Source organism: Sciurus vulgaris, assembly GCF_902686455.1.
Source record: "Sciurus vulgaris genome assembly, chromosome: 3".
NCBI lineage: Eukaryota > Metazoa > Chordata > Mammalia > Rodentia > Sciuridae > Sciurus > Sciurus vulgaris.
In genome coordinates, this window is record NC_136463.1 from 65,441,412 (window position 1) to 65,460,769 (window position 19,358).

Genomic DNA, 19,358 nt, shown 5'->3' on the forward strand with positions numbered 1-19,358 from the left:
TGTTTCTATTTTATAAGGAGAATCGAGGCTCAGAGAAGTAAGTGAATTGACCAAGGTTATAGGTGTGGAATCTGACTTAAGAATGACTTCTCTTAACTACTAGTGTTTTATTGTTGTTTTAACATACATTTTTTTTTTTAAATTAGAGGTTAAACATTTATTTTTTCAAACATTTCCTATTAGCCAGGTAAGGAGGCACATGCCTGTAATCCCAGCTATTCAGTAGACTGAGGCAAGAGGATTACTTGAGTCTACAAATTCAAGATCAGCCTGGGTGAAAAGTAAGAAGACCCTGTGTTAAAACAAAACAAAACTTTATTAATATGTATTTTATATTCCTTCTTCGTTAATGGTTCCTATGTTTTGCCCAGGTTTCTCCATGGGTGCTTAATTTTTTCCATATTGATTTCTAAGCATTCTTTGTATGCTAAGAATATTAACTTTTTACTGTTGGAAGTTTTGCCCATATTTCATTGTCATTTTATTGTATTCATTCCAATGTACAGAGATTTAAAAAAATTGTAATGCCATCAACCCAAAAGTCTTTGTACTTTCATTGTTTTTCTTGGTGTAATTTTTCATCACTATATATTCACCTGTATTTCTTAAGTTGTTTATTATCTTATTTTTCTCTTATTTTAATCATCTGAAATTAATTTTATCACATGATGTGAGGATTGCATTTATTTTGTTCTAAATGTTTAACAATGTAGTTCATTTTATGAAGTGATCACTCATTTTTTTCCCAATGATGTATAACTCTACCTCTGAAATAGTAAATTTGGTAATAAACTGTGGTGTTTATTTAAGTTCTCTTGCTAGTCCCAAGGAGTTTAGTTAATTTAGCAGTATTACTAACTACTTATTAAATTGTGTGGATGGAAATAAAACTAGCTTAAATTTTAAAATTTGAGTACTTGGAAAGTCCAGAGGAAGAATGGGCCTTTGGTATTCAAAAGGTAGCTTCAGGTCTCTGATCCTTTCTGTCTGGCTTTATGTGTGCAGGAGAGTCTAGATTATGATGAGTCTGAAATGATACTGTGCAGCACTGCCTTTTTATGTAGCACCATTAAATATTACTCCTGGCCCCAGGAGCTTATAACTTTACCTTTTTTTTTTTTTTTTTTTCATTAAATACCTGCTGTCATGTTGGCTACAAGAGTGTCTTGGCATCTTGTAGACTTTCTTGTATTCCTATATTTTATTCATTTAAAAAATCTAGGTGTTATAGAAAAATTATTTCCAACACAGAAAAAAAAGCAATTATTGATAAGAACCATTAATCTACCCTGAAATATTATAGAGGCAAGGTACACCTGGAAGAGACATTAGCAATCTTATTAATTAGCAAATATTTAATGAGTGTTATTAGATGCAGGTAATTTCATAAATTTTCTTCTGGTTCTCAGCACTAAATTCTTTTCAAATACTTTTACAAACTGCCTTGCATTTTCTTGTTCATCTGAGCAACATAGCTGCTGATCACAGTGCCCCTCATTTTCTTGTTTGTCAAGAAAAGTTCTAGTGGAATGCTCTTGGCTCTGAAATGTAGAGAAGTGTCCCATCGTTCCCTAGATTTCTTGAAAGATTTCATTTATTGAATGGGAGAGAATATGCCTAGAAACACATAGCAAGAGGTAGTACTATGTTCCAGCCTATGTTTTATGGAGCTGTTGGATTCAATTTTTTAAAAAAGTTACTTAGTACTTTTTTGCTTTCTGCATTGTAGTTGAGTTTGAGGCTATTTATTTGTTTATGCTGGGGGATCCAGCAGCCAGTTAGTCCCCAGCCTCAAGAAATTTAGAGTAGAAGTGATAAGATTGATATTAAACAAGTATTAAATTATAGTGTAGTTTTCACAGATCTGTAAAACTTGAAGAAGAGAGAGCTAACAGGGACTTCTGACTGGGCCTTCAAGAGTGAGGGGAGTTATCAGCAGAGGATTGGGAGTGAGAAGCCAGAGGAAGGGAAGCATTCTTAAACACAAACTTAAGGCAGGACTAAAAATGACATCACATAGACTGAAAATCACAAACAGTAAGTGCTAATGCCACGTAAAATATAGAAAATGGGTTGAGAAGTCAAAATAATTTCATCTGACTTAACATCTGTAGCCTTACTTTTACCTTGAATACAGAGTATATATGTTTTTTTGGCTTCCCTTTGAGGAGGAGGCTTTGTTAAAATTTGTGATAATGGGCAAGAAACCTTAGAAGATAACATTAATAGCTATCCCAGTTTAAGTGTTTTCTGTACAGTATACACTGGATTTAAATAGGTATCACAACAACTATTTGAAGGAGTACTACAGTATTATTGTTCCCATTTTACAGATGAAGAAAAACTGGTTTTCAGGGAGATATCTAGATGAATGACAGTGTAATTCAGGTAAAAGTGGCAGAGCTGGAGTTTAAACTTTGGTTGCCACAGTCAGAGACACCTACTATGCTAAATAACCTTCTCTGTATTAGAATTGGTGTCTGAGTTTATGTGGGGTTTAATTCCATTTTTTAATCATTTAGCTTCATGTTTGCCCTGTTACAGTTTGAATCATTGCAGGTTTGTCATTTTGCTGCTGATTCCTTGGTACATGAGAAATTCAGTTCAACATAATTTGTTGAGAGACTTCTCAGATATTGTGGGATGTTATAGGCCATCATTATCGTTGCTTAGAACTTAAAAGTCTAGAGGAGGAAGCAGCTATAAACTAAGCTTGTGTAATCAGAAACCTAGTATGCTGACTACAGTAGGAGAAGCACAAACCAAATGTGTAAACTTTAGTTCTGAGAGGATAACAGAGAAGGAATATGTAGCAGACTAACCGGAAAAATAGAGTAGCAAAATATCTTTGCAACTAGGAAAAGAAAGATTATTTTTTAAAAAAATTATAGATATTAACCCCTTTCAGTTCCATTCACAATTAGAAGCCATTCCCTCCCCACCCCACAGGGTGATTTTGTTGTCTAAGACATGGTAGGTACCAAAGCTTCTGTCTTTGAAGATTTTGTGTTAGCGTTCTCTGCCCCCCCAAATGGTGCTGGGGATTTGAACCCAGGGCCTTGTGCTTGTGAGGCAAGCACTCTACCAACTGAGCTCCTGTGTATATCCCCAGCCCCTGTGTTAGCATTTATTACCTTGCTCCTCACCTGTATTTCCTCTCCCACCCATAAAGCTTCTTCCACTTAAAGAAAATGAAAACCACCACCAACTCTTTTTTTTTTAATTGCTGTAGCCAGATAGGGCAATGAATATAAGAAACTACATTTATTTAAGATAAAGGAAACCATCTCCCTTGCAACTTGGTGATTGGAACAATGATTATCCTACTATTTCAGACACTTACAGAAACTTCAAGAATTTAGGAGAACCCTTTTGTCATCATTGTAATATTTAGCATATCTTAAGAATTAAATTACATGTGAGCATCTTATAACTATTATCTTAATCTTAAGGAAGTTCATTGATTCTTTAGGGTATGAGAAGGTGATCATGATTTAGAATAAAAATAACAACTACCATTTAGTCTAATATAAGCCATATGGAATGGGGAAGCCTTAAAAGTGTTTTCATTTTTCTCTCCTTAGGCCTTCAAAAATACCCGTGGTAATATGAAGCAGTCTAGCACAGTATTTAGAAGGGTAGGATCTGAAAACTGCCTGAATCTGAATCCTGACTTTATCATTACTAGACTTAAACCACTTAAGTGCTCTGTGCTTTTTTTTGTCCATCTGCAAACTAGGGGTAATAGCAGTACTTCTTTCATGGAAATGTTCTATGCATTAAATGAGAGAATACATTAGTACATGCCTGGCACCAAGTAAGAATGCACTCACAAAGTATTAGATATTTTTTTAATAATGGTGATTTAGAGTTCCTATTTAGTTACTAAGCAGCCTTAAAAATTATAACCCAGATTTGGTGGGGAAGGTATTTGCTCTATGACAGTGTAATTCAAACGGATAGCCTATTTCAGAGTTTAGTTTGTCTTTGACTATTCTTTCTTTAAAAAAATTTTTACTTGATAATGACTTCATTTGGGGGGGGGCTTCATTTTTTAAATTAGAGAATCTCTGTTCCAGTTACCAATCTCCAGGCAAAATATTTTATGTATAATTTTGTAATGACTTTGGAACTCCATATGGAACAATTAATGCAACTGCGATCTTTAAAAATTTCCTTTGCTTCTGAGTTTATCATTTTAGTAATCCATGCTTAGCAGCATATTAATTTGTTGAATGTTTGATATGTAATAGGACAGATCATTGCAAGTGGTCACCTGAATTTGTATAATCAAATCATAGGCTAAATGCATTGATTTTTTTAATGATTGAGGCCATAAATCATGTGGCAAAATAGAACACAAATTGCCAGATATTTTTTAAATATGGAGAATTCAAAGACACTGAATGTATTCATGGGTTTAAATATATCTTTGTACAAGGAAACAATAGGTGAGAAGAATGATCTGTCTAATCCAGCTATTCCAAGCAGTTGGCAGTTGAAATTGAATGCAGCTCTTAGAAGATGCATTTCCAAAGCAACTGAATGAAATCATATGTAATAAAACAAGAGGTCTTTGGTTCAGACTTTAGTTGCATTTTGATTATGGTTTTCATTACTGAATCCTATCATAAAATAGAGACACTATATTTCTTCTTGTAAAGAACACTGAAAAAAATTACACTGTTTTTTTTGAACACAGTATTTTGATTGATCTTCTTTATCTGTCTATATGAACTGCAGCTTTCTCAACTCTTGAATATTTTTATAGTGATTCTTTGGGTTTCCATTAAACTTAAAACTGTATCGACTGCAAAGGAATTCTGGTTAGGCAAGGTACAGCTTAAAAAAAAAAATCCAGGAACTCAATATTTTCCTATTTCTTACATGATACATAATCTTGAAAATTAAATCCAGGGCTTTTAAGAATAAGAAAACATTCTCAGGATATTTTCATTCAAATACCATTTTGTGACATTTTAATCTATAGGCTTAAAAAATTAAGAGAATTTTATTAAAAACTTGAGAAGTCTTTTTGTGTTCTTGAAATTGTCTTATAGAAAATAATAGTTGTGGTCCCAAAATGAAAACTTGAAAGACACAAGTACGATTTGGACCTCTTCATTGAAAAACTCGTTCAGAATGCAAGTTGGATGAAGGTTAGAATGTTGGTCACCAGATTGGTCTTTGGTTTGTTTTCAGTTGTCTTTTCAGGTGATTCAAGACACTCAGAGGAAGACTTTGTTTTAACAACTCAGAGGCTTCTACTTTTTTTCTCATAGTATTTCTCCCCACTTAATAGGGTTGTATTCATTTGCAGATTTGCTATCCAGTTTCTACTGTGTACATGACTTTATTATTTAAGCTGTTAGTACAGTCTACTCTTTTAAAAAAATAAGTTGACTTATTTTGAATTTGTGATTTATAAATTGAATGGCTGAAGTTCTGTTTATTCTCTTTTATATTGAAGTCTCTCTCTTGATTTTTCTTTATTTTTGCTTGTTTTTTTGTTTTTTTGTTCTTGTGATGCTGGAAACCCAGGGCCTCATACAGACTAGGCATGTATTTTCTATCACTAAACTATATCCCCAGCCTCCCTGATTTTTTTATCTTTTTATTTTGTACTTTGTGGGTCACATTTCTGAAATAATTATGATAATGATTCTCTAATTAGAAATAACCCTTCTGCAATGGTTGTGTGGACTCCAAAGTGAAACTTGCTTTTAAAAAAGAATTTTATTGCAGATATTTAGGGTTTACAACCTTAAAGTGGTATCTATAACCAAAGCAAGATCTTATATAATTACATCATATGTGGTTTTAAAGTCAAAGACAAAGGGAAAAATATTGAATAGAGTTGCCTTTGGAAATTACTTAAATAGACAAAAATGTTATTTGAAAACTTATAGGTTAATAGTTGAGAAAATGACTTGTAACATAGATCTTTTTTTTTTCACAGCTACTGGGGATCGAACTCAGGGCCTTGTGCTTGCCTTGCAAGCACTCTACCAGCTGAGCTATCTCCCCAGCTCCACAGCTATTTCTTAACCCCTAAAATTAGAAAGTTCTTTTTCCTCTTTTTGTTTATTGCCCACTTGATTTATTACCGACTTTCTGAAATAACATATTGGATATTAAGAGCAAAATTTCTTCAAGATCTGTAGGCTATGTGACAATGATTATGAAATACTGAATTTTTTTAATGCTTCTAAATCTTTCTTGATTATTGAAGAATAAAGTATTTTGCGTAGTGATCATTGCTATACATTTCTAACCTGCCAAATTCAGACCTAAAAGGATAGTTTCCCTCTCTAGCCAATTTAATAATGATTATATGTCTTTAGTACTCATTCTTTAGGAAATAGGCTATATTACAACATCATGGTTAATTGATTTAAGGCCCTGCAGCTAGATTCTGGAGTTAAAATCCCACTTCTACCATTTACTAGGTATATGACTTTGAACAAACTAATCTTGCTAAGCCTTAGTTTCCTTATCTATAAAGTGGGAACAATTTTTTTGTACCAGGGAATTGAACCCAAGGGCACTTAACCACTGAGCCACATCCCTGACCTTTACATAAATATATATATATATATATATATATATATATATTGGGGGGATGCAGGACAACTTGCTAGCCTTGCTAAGTGCTGAGGCTGGCTTTGAACTTGTGATCCTCCTGCCTCAAACTCCCAAAGTGTGGATAATTCTAATAACCTGTTTTACAGGATTGTTGTTGAGTTTCATGAACGAACTGAGTGAATACTTAGTATAGTGTCTGACACTGTTGCATATTGAGTGATTCAGTGATTACTAATGTTATGCAGATTTAATTCTCTGCTTTCTGCATAGTATTATATATACTACTTAATTAAAATAATTTATACTAGCTTGACTTCAGTGCATTGTATAGGTGGTATATTTTGGTCTTTACTAAATAGTGTATATATTTGAAATATAAGACTTTTCCTCAGGTCTGAGGATGTAGCTCAGTAGTAGAGCTTGTGTTTAGTATGTCAGGCCCCTATGTTTAATCCTCAGCACCAAAAAGAAAAAAAAAAAAAAAAAAAGAAATAAATACTACTTAGAAGAAATTGTACACAGTATATCCTGGATTGAAACTGACGCAACTATCTTTATAATGATGTGTAATGAAATGCATTTGAAGATAGTGAGGACTATTCTTTGAGGTTATCTGTAGCTACCATTAAAGTGATTAAAATTATTTTTAGATAGATATTCAATGAACATTTACACTAGGCATATCCGTCCCCATTTTAATACCCAGTGGGTATAACTGAATGATTTTCAAATAATTTGACTCTTTGTCTATAGAACTGACAAGAAATAGTCTGGTACTTGAGATAGGTACATCATTTTTTGCTTGTAGTAAATCTGATTTTTAGCTGTCCTGTACAACAACTGCCTTGAAATGTCCCAAAACATCATTCCACACCTGTAACACTTTAAAGTTTTTGTGAAATTCTGACTCCATAGCTTTTGGTATAAGAACCCTAAACTTTTACCAGCGAAGTACAGTGGTGGTACAAATTATTTTTTGCTAAGACTACTAAATTACCACCCCATTATCTTGTTTGGAGGATTTAGGAGGCTGTAGTTTTATGTGTCCTTGTTATATCTTTATTTTATTTTTGTGGTGCTAGATCTTGCCCAAGCAAACACTCTACCAGTGATCAACATCCTCCCCCCTTTCCTTGCCACTTCTGTATAAAAATTCTAGGAAGTTATGTGGACTTTTGATTACTATTGGAATACTGTATTTTATAATATTGCTTTGTAGGGGTTCATAGAATTTCATTTATCAAATTGACTACTATAACTTTTTTTACTGTTAAAATAATTTCCAGAGTTTGGCTCAAAGGATAAAGCTCCGAATTGCTCTTGGGCAGCTTTTAGAGACTTTTGTTATAGTAAAAACCTTGTTCTATGTCTTTTTGTAGTAATTGATTGGTGAGTTTCTGGAATACTGTGCATTCAAATTGAATCCTGAATTTCTTTGCTTCTTCTGGCAGTTGGGATCTGTACAAGCTGTAGGCCTCTGCAGCCTACAAGTGTTGCAGCTCCTAATGGCAGACTATGCCTTCCAGTGTTGCAGCAGATCCCAGCAACTCACCCTCAATTTCTTCTTTCTTGGTTCTTATCTTGGAAATTCAAAGAATGAAATCCACAGACCAGGATGAATGAGTATAAGAGCAGGATTTATTGAAAAATAGGAACAGAACTCTCGCTCTGCCTGATAGCAGGTTTTCCCTCTGAGTTTAAAGGTTTACATAGCACTTAGGTCAACTGCTGTTGGTCCAAACTAATGCTAATCAGGGTTTGAAAAAAGTATCAATGATATTTAGTCCAAAAATATGCTAAGTAGAGTTTGAAAAAGTACTAACCCTATTGTCCATTCAGGTCTGTCCCACTTCCATTTTCTTGGTGAGTAGATTCTGGAGCTGCAGTGCTGTATGGAACAGGCTTCTGCAGCAGGTCTCTGTACCATGCCCAGGCCTGGCCACCTGGAGTGACAAATCAGCTGGCCCTGGCTCACCTTGGTGGGGCCCAGTGCATTAGGCCTTCTGTGCTTTAGGCCATTGCCAGCATGGTGGGCTTGGTGCGGTGGTGCAGGGCTTCCTGTCCACTCCAACCCACCCAGGCCTCTACGTAGATCTAAAGACCAGTGGACTGGCTGCGTGGCTTGGCATCCTGGGAGCCGTTTCCAAATTGTCTCATAGGTTCTAGACACAGACTTAAATTGAGGCATAATAAAGAAAGTTACACATTTAAGTGTGGTTATGGGCTTAGGCAGTTGATCTAAATTAGTGAAGTTGACCAAAGAGCACCTGTGGTAAATTGGAAACCATGAACCCGATCTTTAAGGGCTGCCATTTGTGACTCAGTGTAGACACAGTGTTACCAGAAAATCTTATTTCAAGAAACACTGGTATTCAGATGATATGAAATCCCCTAATTTTTTTTTTTTTTAAATGTTGGCAACCGAATTGACTGGAAATAATTTTGGCTACTAGTGGCAAAAGACCAAGTCTAACCCACAAGTCCATTTTCTTTTTTTTAGTGCAGGGATTGAACATGGGTCTTCACCCATGCTAGGGAAGCTACCACTGAGCTACACCCTCAGCTCTTGCAAGATCCAAGTTTACTTCATCTTTCTGTCATTAATTTGGATTCCCATCTTTATGCTTACCTCCACATAAAAGAAGGGTGTTGTATGGGGCTGGGGTTGTAGCTTGGTGGTAGCCAAGATCTTGACCAGCATGTGTGAAGCACTGGCTTCTATCCTTAGTACCAAAGAAAAATAAATAAGTAGAATAAAGATATTGTGTCCATCTGCAACTAAAAAATTATTAAAAAAGAAGGATATTGTAGGTGCAGTATCAGCAGTGGTATTCCACCATTCCTAGGAACTAGGTTACGTGCTTCCCTCTAGTTGTAAGAGAGCCTGGGAAAGCAAGTCTGTGGCTTATCTTAATCACTGTGTGCAGTAAGAGAAAAGGATGTTTGTAAAGCTGTTGTCAAACTCTGTCAATCTTAACAACTGATGCAGTTTTAAAGAACTTGAGATCCAAATGGAGTATATCTGTTGCCCAGAGTTATCTAATGAGTAACCAGTTTGTGGACACAGTATTTTTTTTTTTTTTTTTTACATTTCAATTCTCTTGTTACTCATTTTTTATTTCATTCATTTTGTAATTGCCAAGGAACTTGAAAATAGAAAGCTTGAATTTAAATACTGGGATAGGAACTTGCTAGTAGTGTAATATTTGACAAGTTTGCTTAATTCTAAGCTTCCCATTCCTCATCTGGAAAATGGGTATATAACATTGCAGTATAGCTTAGTAGTTAAGTGCAGGTGCTCTGGAATCAGAACTGAACTAAGTTGGAAACCTGTCTCTGCCACGCAAATCGCATAATGTTTTTCTTCCTCTGTGAAAGGGGGGCTTAACAGTTGTACCCCAATTCAGAGTCTTTGTGAAGACCAAATGAGATTCAGCAAATTCCCACCTTAGCAGAGCTCTAAAGTGAACATATAAGGCAAAAATCAAATATAGTAAAAATTCCCCTTAAAAAAAAATCCCACAAATCACCCATAAAGAACAATATACATGATTTTAAGCATACAACTCTGTATCTGAGACTGTGTGAAGAAACTCAGTTTCTCATGCTCACTTTGTTGCATGCACTTATTAAGTGGAATGACAGGTAAAATTATGTGCACTATAACACTTTTATTCATGTTTGTTTATTCTCTACTCTGCACATAAAGTCAAATTAGCATAAATGAAAATTTGATGAAACTCCAGAGTTATGATGAGATGTTTAGCATATAACCTGACTCTTTAAAAATTTTTAAGTTGTTATCTTTACATAGTACAGCATATAATGTTTGAGGATGAAGACACTGAACTTGTCCAGCCAGGTGTGGTGGTTTATACCTGTAATCCCAGTGACTTGTTAGGCTAAGGCAGGAGGATCAGAAGTTTGAGGCCAGCCTTAGCAACTTAATGAGATCCTATCTCAAAATAAAAAAATGAAAAGGGCTGAGGTTGTGGCTCAGTGGTAGAGCACCTCTGGGTTCAATCTGTTCAGTCTCCAGTACCAAAACAAACAAACAAATAAAAAATAGGGAAAGAAAAAAATTGAGGTTGTTTAGGGCTCAGATTGGCTCCTAACCATGTAATATGGAACAATGTTAATTTTTTTTTTCCCCTGCCACATCAGTCAAGATTTAAAACAGATAACTGTGGCCATCGGGATAATGTCACTATTTTAGAGATAAGGATGCAGGATAATTAATTGCATTTTAAGGAAAAACTCTTAAAATAACTGTCTCCAAATTTATAGGCCAGAATTAATATCTACCATATATGCTAAATCATATTTTTCATTATTTAAATTGTGAAGCATATCATTCACAAAGGATATTTTTGTTTTTAAATGCAAAAGTTTTACTTCCTTTCAAATTTGTCATGTAAAGGTTTTTAGAAGACAAAGTGATATTAAGTGGAATGCAAGATGTCAGGAAGCCCTAAAGATAAATTCCTCTGGGAGTCATTCATCAAGGATGTTAAGCATTTGCAACTAAAGCTACACCAAGCCATAAATAGTTATAGATGATCTGTTTTACAGTGTTGACACTTGTATCTAATAAGACCTTAAAACACTGACAACAAGAATTTATTATGTATTTAATGATATGATAATCTTTGTATCTCACTCTCTGAATAATATGCATATTCAGTTGCTTAGGTCAGAGGCATAAATAGAGCTTAAGAATCCCCCAGCATTGCCCTACAGGAAAACAAATATGGCCTTCCTTTTCTTAGCTCAAGTGTTTATTTTCAACAACAGACAGAGATGTACCTTCTGAAAGTTTTTTTTGAGGATCCAAAAATTTAAAAGTGAAAATGACTCTGAAACTCCAGAGTAATAATATACTTTTTTTCATTTTTTTGTTTTTTTGTTTTTTTGTTTTTGATAGTCCAGGGGATTGAATTCAGAGGCACTCTACCATTGAGCTACTGTGACCCCAGCCCTTTTTATTTTTTATTTTGAGACAGGATCTCACTAAGTTGCCCAGGCTGGTCTTGAACTTTAGCTCCTCCTGCCTCAGCCTCCTGTAGTCACTGGTATTATAGTGTGGCAATAATATGCTTTTGTTCAAGTGCTGTCAAGTGTTTTCTGTTGAAAGTGAAGTTGTCTAAACTTGTACTTTACCATGTGTTGCTTGGTATAGGGTTGTCTTGTTTTTTAAACACAGGAGGAAAATCTTGTTTTAAAGTGACTCATGTAGTGACCTGTAGTAGATTAGTAACGGGGTGTTGTTTCTGGTGCTCAATATGAGCACCAGAAACAACAGATACTGGTATTTTTCCATAGAATTAATGCTTACTTTTGGAATTTTTTTGTAGTTGTTTTGTTTTGGGGTCTTAGGGATTGAATCCAGGGCCTTGCACACGTAAGTGGAAATTCTTTGGAATTTTTGTGTTACAGATACTGGTTCCATATGAGTCTTTTTTAAAAAACTTTTTTGATGTTGATAGATCTTTATTTTATTCATTTATTTATATGTGGTGCTGAGAATCGAACCCAGTGCCTCACACATGTGAGGCAAGTGCTCTACCATTGAGCCACAACTCCAGCCCCTCCATAAGAGTCTTAATAGTAAGAATTTTTACTGTTATGTGATATAGGAACTTAAGGCATGGTTTTTATAACATGAGTTATAATTAGCTTATACTTTAAAGTCTTTAAATAGCCAGTATCTCTGTTACCTGTGATTATTTTTTTCTCCTACTGTCCCTTGGTACCCATTCATCTGTGATTGGATGATTTATCGTTTTACAGTTAATTAAATTCAGCTACTGAGCCTTATTTTATGGTTTTTAGAAAATCTTAATAGAGTTATGAAATTAGGTCTAATGAAAACTTAATTTTGGCATTTTTGTAGCTATACAGATATTGCCATGAAACCTAGAAATAGTATTTTTTAGTAAAAACATGGACAGGTATAATTAATTGGAAGATATCTAGAAATTTATTCTCCTAGTTATAGAAATTTAGAGATTTTTATAATTTCCTGTAAGAACTTGTAGTAAAAATTAAACTCAAGCCATTTTTATAGAAGGACAGAGTATAGTTTTTAAAGGTAAGAAAATTTTCAAGGCCAGATATTAACAGATTAGCCAATTTGGATCTAAAACTTAGTTTTTTATTTTTGCTTATTTGGAAAATTTCAGTTAGATAAGGAGTTCTAGGCTCTAGAGTGGTATATCTATTTCATACAACAGACATAACAGCATATATAATCAAAAAACTGTAGTCTCATCCCTAAGGAAAACAAACTTTTTATGCAAATGATGCAACATTTGCTTGCCATCTTTGGAGCTCCTTTTTGTTTTTGTTTTTTTTTTGTCCTTCCTTTCAGTTCTTTTAAATATCTCCAAGGGTAGCAAAGCTTCCTTTGAAGGTGAATTTGATTTTTGGAAATGTAAAAAAATAATTTGTATCTATATTAGATAAATAATAATTAACCAATCACTTATTTATTAATTAACCAAACATTTTAAGTGGTTATCTATTACATTTCAGGCCCTAGGGATAAAAGAATGTCTAAAATAATAAATTCCTGCTCTCAGAGCTCTGAGAGAATGGTTAATGTATAACCCTGGGGCAAATGGCAAATCAAAAGACTATCCAAAGAATTTGTCGGGATCCTTATTCACAAAATTAATAATTTTAGTAAAATAAAGGAAGTAAACCTTGGCTTGTTTGTAAGTTAGTGAGATAATTTTTTTTTGAATTACAAACCACTTTAAACAGTTCCAAGTAGATATTCTAAAAAATATTTCAAGTAGTAGGATATCATGGAACTTCTTAAGATGACTGAAGAACACTAATTTAAAAATATGCATTTAGTTGTGTTGCACTTTTATTTATGTATTATTTTAATCTATTTTCACCCTCAGATATTCTCAAAACAGAATATTAATATGGATTTTGTCCATTTTTCCTACCTCTCCTAGATGCCTCTGCAACCTCCTTTTAAGAAAAAAAATTCTGGGCTAAAGAAGATAAGACTCCCCTTTCATAGCAAATATGAGAGAGAGAAAAAGAGGTAGTAAAATTTTTTTTGAGGGAGAGCAGGAAGTAGATGATAGGGTGACCTTGTAATTTATTAATCAAACCATAATAATAATAAGTATGAAAGGAGTGCTAGTAATTGTTTTACTGTGCAGCAGGTATTAACTGGGATAGGCAAATAAGGTATGTGACCATCCTTTTGATGGTGATGCTCGAAAACAGTGTCTCCCCCAACCCCCGCAGAAAACTGTCTTAGAGTGAACCTTCACAGGGGTTGCTTTTGTACAATGGTTGTGACATACTCATAACAGAGGATATTCTTATGTAACATTATTAAGTTTATAATTTTACATTGTAACTGAACAGAGAGCTTATAGCATATTAAATGTGAATTTTTGTATTTTAATTTAATATGTCATACCTCTCAAAAATAGTGTGCACTCTGCCATTTTTACTTATGTTAGTTAAGGAATAGGTCAGGCTGCTATAAAAAAAGAGACTTCAATATACTGACATGTTAATAAGATAAAGTTGATTTCTTTCTCATGTGGTGTTGACAGAACCATTTCTTCTTAATAAGAGGTCAAAGAACTGCTCCAAAATGGAACCTTTAGACTCTCCAAAACTATGTTATAAGAATATTTTGTTGAATTTTCCTGAAAACTCTTAAATGTTTGCCTTTTGGGCTACTTAAAATCTTAAAAGTCTGCCCACATTCTGTTATGCTGTGACATTTTGTATCACAGAAATTGTCACTTGAAGAATAAAAAATTTAGAAACTAAATTTATGCTGATGTTTATTGGGTAAATTTTAATATGTAACTCTAAAAAGTTTCACATTACTGGCAGGAAAAATATTTAGAGTTTATTACAATTATATATATGTACCTGTATATGCATATTTAGACTCACACTGATTTCAATCTCCAGTACATACATACATATATATATGTGTGTGTGTGTATGTGTGTGTGTATGTATGTATATATATGTAAAATAAATACACACACGCACACTTTGGTATTGGGGATTGATCAAGGGACACCTTGCCACTGAGTTACATCACTAGTCCTTTTTATTTATTTTTTTAAATTTTAAGAAAGAGTCTCACTAAATTGTGAAAAATCTTACTAAATTGCTGGGGCTGGCCTCAAACTTGTGATCCTCTTGTCTCAACCTCTGGAGATGCTGGAATTACAGACATGTACCATACACCTGACTCAGTAATATATTTTTATAACCATTTAGCATACTTAGTTATTTATTCCTCTATATTCACATGGAAATTTTATATATATACATAGTTTTATAGTATTATATTAGGGTTTTAGTTTTTTGTTTTTGTATAGACAGTCTCCCCCATTAGTCTGAGATCAGGAACCTTCCTTGTTCATTTTTGTAACCCTCTTAATATCTGAAATATTAGATGAATTGCTCATATTTCATAGTATTAAATAGTTTGAGAATGAACAGTTGTGTACAGGCTGAAATTTACATTTGATAAAGAGAAAAATTAAAAGATAGGAATAGGATAATATATAACTAAACTCAAGAAAAAGTCCCAGTGGAATTAGCCAGCAATAAAGTGGATAGATGGGGATTGAACGGATTACAAAGAGAAGAGTAGAATGTGTAAAGACATGAAAGTTATATCCATTTGTAGAAATGCACATGATTTTGGTTGGAGTGAAGAGCATATGTCAGGGTAGGGACATCATGAGAGGTGTAACTAAAGGGGTATGATTGTGCAGAGCCTTATGTGATATGTTAGGAGGTTGAATTTTATCCAGAAAACCATGAGAAAACTCTGAAGAATATAATCAGTAGAAGAGTAGTAGAAGAGTAATACAATCAAATTTGCACTCTAGGAAGACAGCTATCTGAAAACCTATTGGAGGAGAGCCAAATATACTTAGCTACTGTATTGGGGCAGGGAGCAGGATGGAGGTTGAGAAGAAGGGTCTAGGATTTGGCTTCAGTGTTCTAGGTTTGGCCAGCTGTGTAGAGAGTGCCATTCACCGAGGCAGAGAATACAAAGGCCAGTTCAGATGGGGAGGTGAGCATCTTGAGTTTGAGGTATATATGAAGCAACCAAGAGAAAGTCTCAAGGTAGATAAATAAATCTGTTGCTCAGCAAGGAGATCTTGATTGGAGACAAAAAATGATAGTGGTTGTTTATTGGGCCTTTTGCTTAAATGTGTCAGGCACAGTGGTAAACACTTTATTATATATATCATATCATTTACTTCTTATGAATTATTATTATTCTCAATGTATAGATTATGAAATCAAGATCCAAGATTTCATGGCTAGTCGAAGAGTCACTTGTTGATTCTAAAGTCTGGTAGAAGCCATGAGGATATGAATACTTCATCTGCAGAGATTGTATAGCGTGATGCAAAGGGTGACTGAGAGTAAGAGAAGAGTGGACTAAAGATGGATTTTTGGAAATGGGCCATAGGGGAGGATAATGCAGGAAGAAGATCCTATAAATAAGACTGAAAAAGAGCATCAAGGGCAGTGTAACAAAATGTGTCCCCGACTCATTTCTCACATAAGATAATGCTTTAAAAGGGAGGGTAAGGGCTTTATATTCAGTAACTTTGTAAGACAACACAGAACCCCATCTTGTAGAGCTACAATGCACATTAATATAGTAAATATGTGAAAATCCTATAAATAAACTTGTTTAAATTTTTTGGTACCAGGGATTGAACCCAAGGGCATTCCCAACCTTTTTATTATTTATTTTGAGACAGAGTCTCACTAAGTTACCCAGGGCCTTGCTAAGTTACTGAGGCTGGCTTTGAACTTGAAATTCTCCTGCCTCAGCCTCCCAAGCCACTGGGATTACAGGTGTGCACCACTGTGCCTGCCCCCTATTTAATTTTAATACCACATTTCCCAAATCTTTTTGATTATGAATGCTCTCTTAGTCCATTACTGATATTATAGCAAACTACTACAGATTAGATTACTTATAAATAAAAGAAAATAATTTCTCACAGTTCTGGAGGCTGGGAAGCTCAAGACAAGGTAACATCAAACAGATTAATTGTCGTGAGGGCCTTCTTGCTGTGTCTTCAGAAGGCAGAAGGAATGAAGAGCTCTTTTATTCTATCTTTAATCCCTTCATGGGGGCTCCACCCTCAAGGCCTTACATCTTAATACTCTGACATTGGTAATTAAGTTTCAGTGTTGAGGGTACACATCAGATCATAGCAAACCCTTCCCCCTGCATGAATTCCATCAACATCCCAGGACTGGAGATCTTAGGGTGAAATCCAGATGAGTGTGCATCACAGACTCTAAGCAAAGGAGTTTCAGGAAGGAAGGGTCACTGTTAGGTTGAATGTCTTGGGAGGTCAAGGGAACTAAGAGAAGAAAATGAATTGATTCCAGATATGCTGGCATATGCCTGTAATCCCAGCAATTTGGGGGACTGAGGCAGGAGGATTGTAAGTCTGAGGACACCTCAGAAACTTCATAGATCCTGTCTTAAAATTAAAAAAATAAAATAAAAAGGAATGTAGCTGAGTGGTAAAGTGCCCCTGGGTTCAATCTCTAGTAATAAACAAAAACAAGAAAAAAAGAAAAAAGAAATTTAGTTGATGAGTTGACTTAGGGAATTAGGAAAGTGCCAGTGATCTATATAAGATGAACTTTTGTGGGGTAGGAGGTTAGAAGACCAGTTTCAGCAGGTTAGAAGGTAAGTGAGTGTGCAGAGTAGCAAGTAGTTCTTTTCAATACCTGTCTCAGAAGGAAAGGAAAAGAAAGTAACAAGAGCAGAATTTAGGGTGAGAGAAGGGCTCTTTGGGGTTATTGGCAAGAGACGTGAGAATATTTTTCTGTGAAGGGTCATTAGGAAAGAAAAGAGTCAGATTTGATAGGAAAGAGAGGATGATTCATGGAACAAGATTTAGGACATGTGGAGAGATTAGCTTTGGAGAGGTGGGAAGAATTACACTGAGTTCTAATAGAGTAGTGCCCTTAGGAATGAATATCTTTTCCAAGTAGGATTGTTTTGATTCTGGTTTTTGTGTTTGGGTCTTTTGATAGTTTAATCTTTATAGTGAATCTTCTTATTGTCACTTATAGGCTACCATTTCCTATTGTCATTGTGACCTCCTCTAATAACTCTTTACTTTTACTGATCATATCTGCTCCCAGATATGGAAACCAGAAAACTAGTCTTTTCAGGAATTAAGGGTAAATAAACTAACTGAAGTTTTCAAAAACACTCCCCCCGCCTTCCAATGAAAGGAGTTCATAAGCTTTGGGGCATCTATTTTTCTTTACATAGAATCCCCACCTCCTTTTTTTTTTTTTTCCAGGTGAGGTGGTAGGGTGGATATTCGCTTTGGAAACTTAAGTTTTTTACTTTACATATTTACTACTGAAAATATTCACTATCTGCTTTTAATTTTGAAAGCTATTTTCCTGATTTAAAAAAGCTTATTGGAGGGGCTGTGATTGTAGCTCAGTGAGAGATTGCTTGCCTCTAGCTCATGTGAGGAACTGGGTTCCATCCTCACCACCACATAAAAGTAAATAAATAAAGAAATAAAATAAAGGTACTATGTCCATCTACAACTGAAAAAAAAATATATATATATATATATACCAAAAAAAAGTTATTGGAGCAAGGTGTGGTGGCCCATGCCTATAATCCCAGTGACTCTGGAGCTTGAGGCAGGAGAATCACAAGTTGGAGCCCAGTCTCCGCAACTTAGTTGAGACCCTGTCTCACAACAAACAAACAAAACAAAAAAACTGAGGATGTAGTTAAGTGGTAAGTTATCCCTGGGTTCAGTCCCCCAAAAACTAAAGCTTATTGGTGGTAGATATCATTGAGCTTTATGTTGTTCATACAAAATCTTTTCAGATTTTGAAGATGGATTTTGATTAGAATGTAGGAATTTAATGGCATGAGCAGGACATAAAGTTCTGAAGTATAGCCATTTTATATGTTTTAATTTTTTTTAATCAAAACATTTCTTTTGCTAGTATTTGTTAATTTCCATGGTGGGTTCTAGTGCAATCTCTAGGTACAGTTTATTTTACTATCTTCACATAGGGTATTCTGAAAAAACATTCTAGGTTGTAAGATTATCTTAGTTTTTATCAAATTAAATCACAGTTGTCAACACTTCTTTAAAATTAAAACAGTATTTAGTAATAGCATCCATAACCTTCCTTGCAGAAGACCGTTTAAAGGTAGGTCTATTCCCTTTGTTATAAGGACCAAAAAGTTTCTTCAAAGAGAAAGAAATAAGAATTACCAACATATCCTGAGCACTTTCTTTGTGTCAGGCACTATTTCTGAGCTCTTTGTAAGTATGATTGATTCAGTCCTCATAACAGCCCTCTGAGGATATGCACTATCATTATCTCTCTTTTACCGATGAGGAAATTGAGGCATAGATAAGGGGTAGAATAGGATTCAAATCTAGTCAGTCTGATTTCAGAGCCTTTTGCCTTAACAGCACATGCCATAAGTTGGCCTGCCTTACCCTTCTTAAACTCAAATTTTGAATCCCATGTTATTTTTGGTGGGTATAGAAAAGAAGAGCTAGGAAATAATCCCTTATGTGCTTTTTTTCCCTTCTAGTGCTGGGGATCGAACTGGGGCCTTGTACATGCTAGGCAAGTGCTCTATCTCTGAGCTGCATCCCTAACCACTTTTTGAGAAATTTTATTTTGAGACAGGGTCTTGCTAAATTGTGCTAGCTGACCTTAAATTTGCA

General features: G+C 34.7%; 1 protein-coding gene across 5 annotated transcripts in view; it reads left to right on the plus strand.

Moving 5' to 3' along the window:
• SSH2 (slingshot protein phosphatase 2) overlaps window positions 1-19,358 on the plus strand; it is a 248,250-nt gene that overhangs the window by 8,595 nt on the left and 220,297 nt on the right. The gene's annotated exons all lie outside the window — the stretch shown is intronic.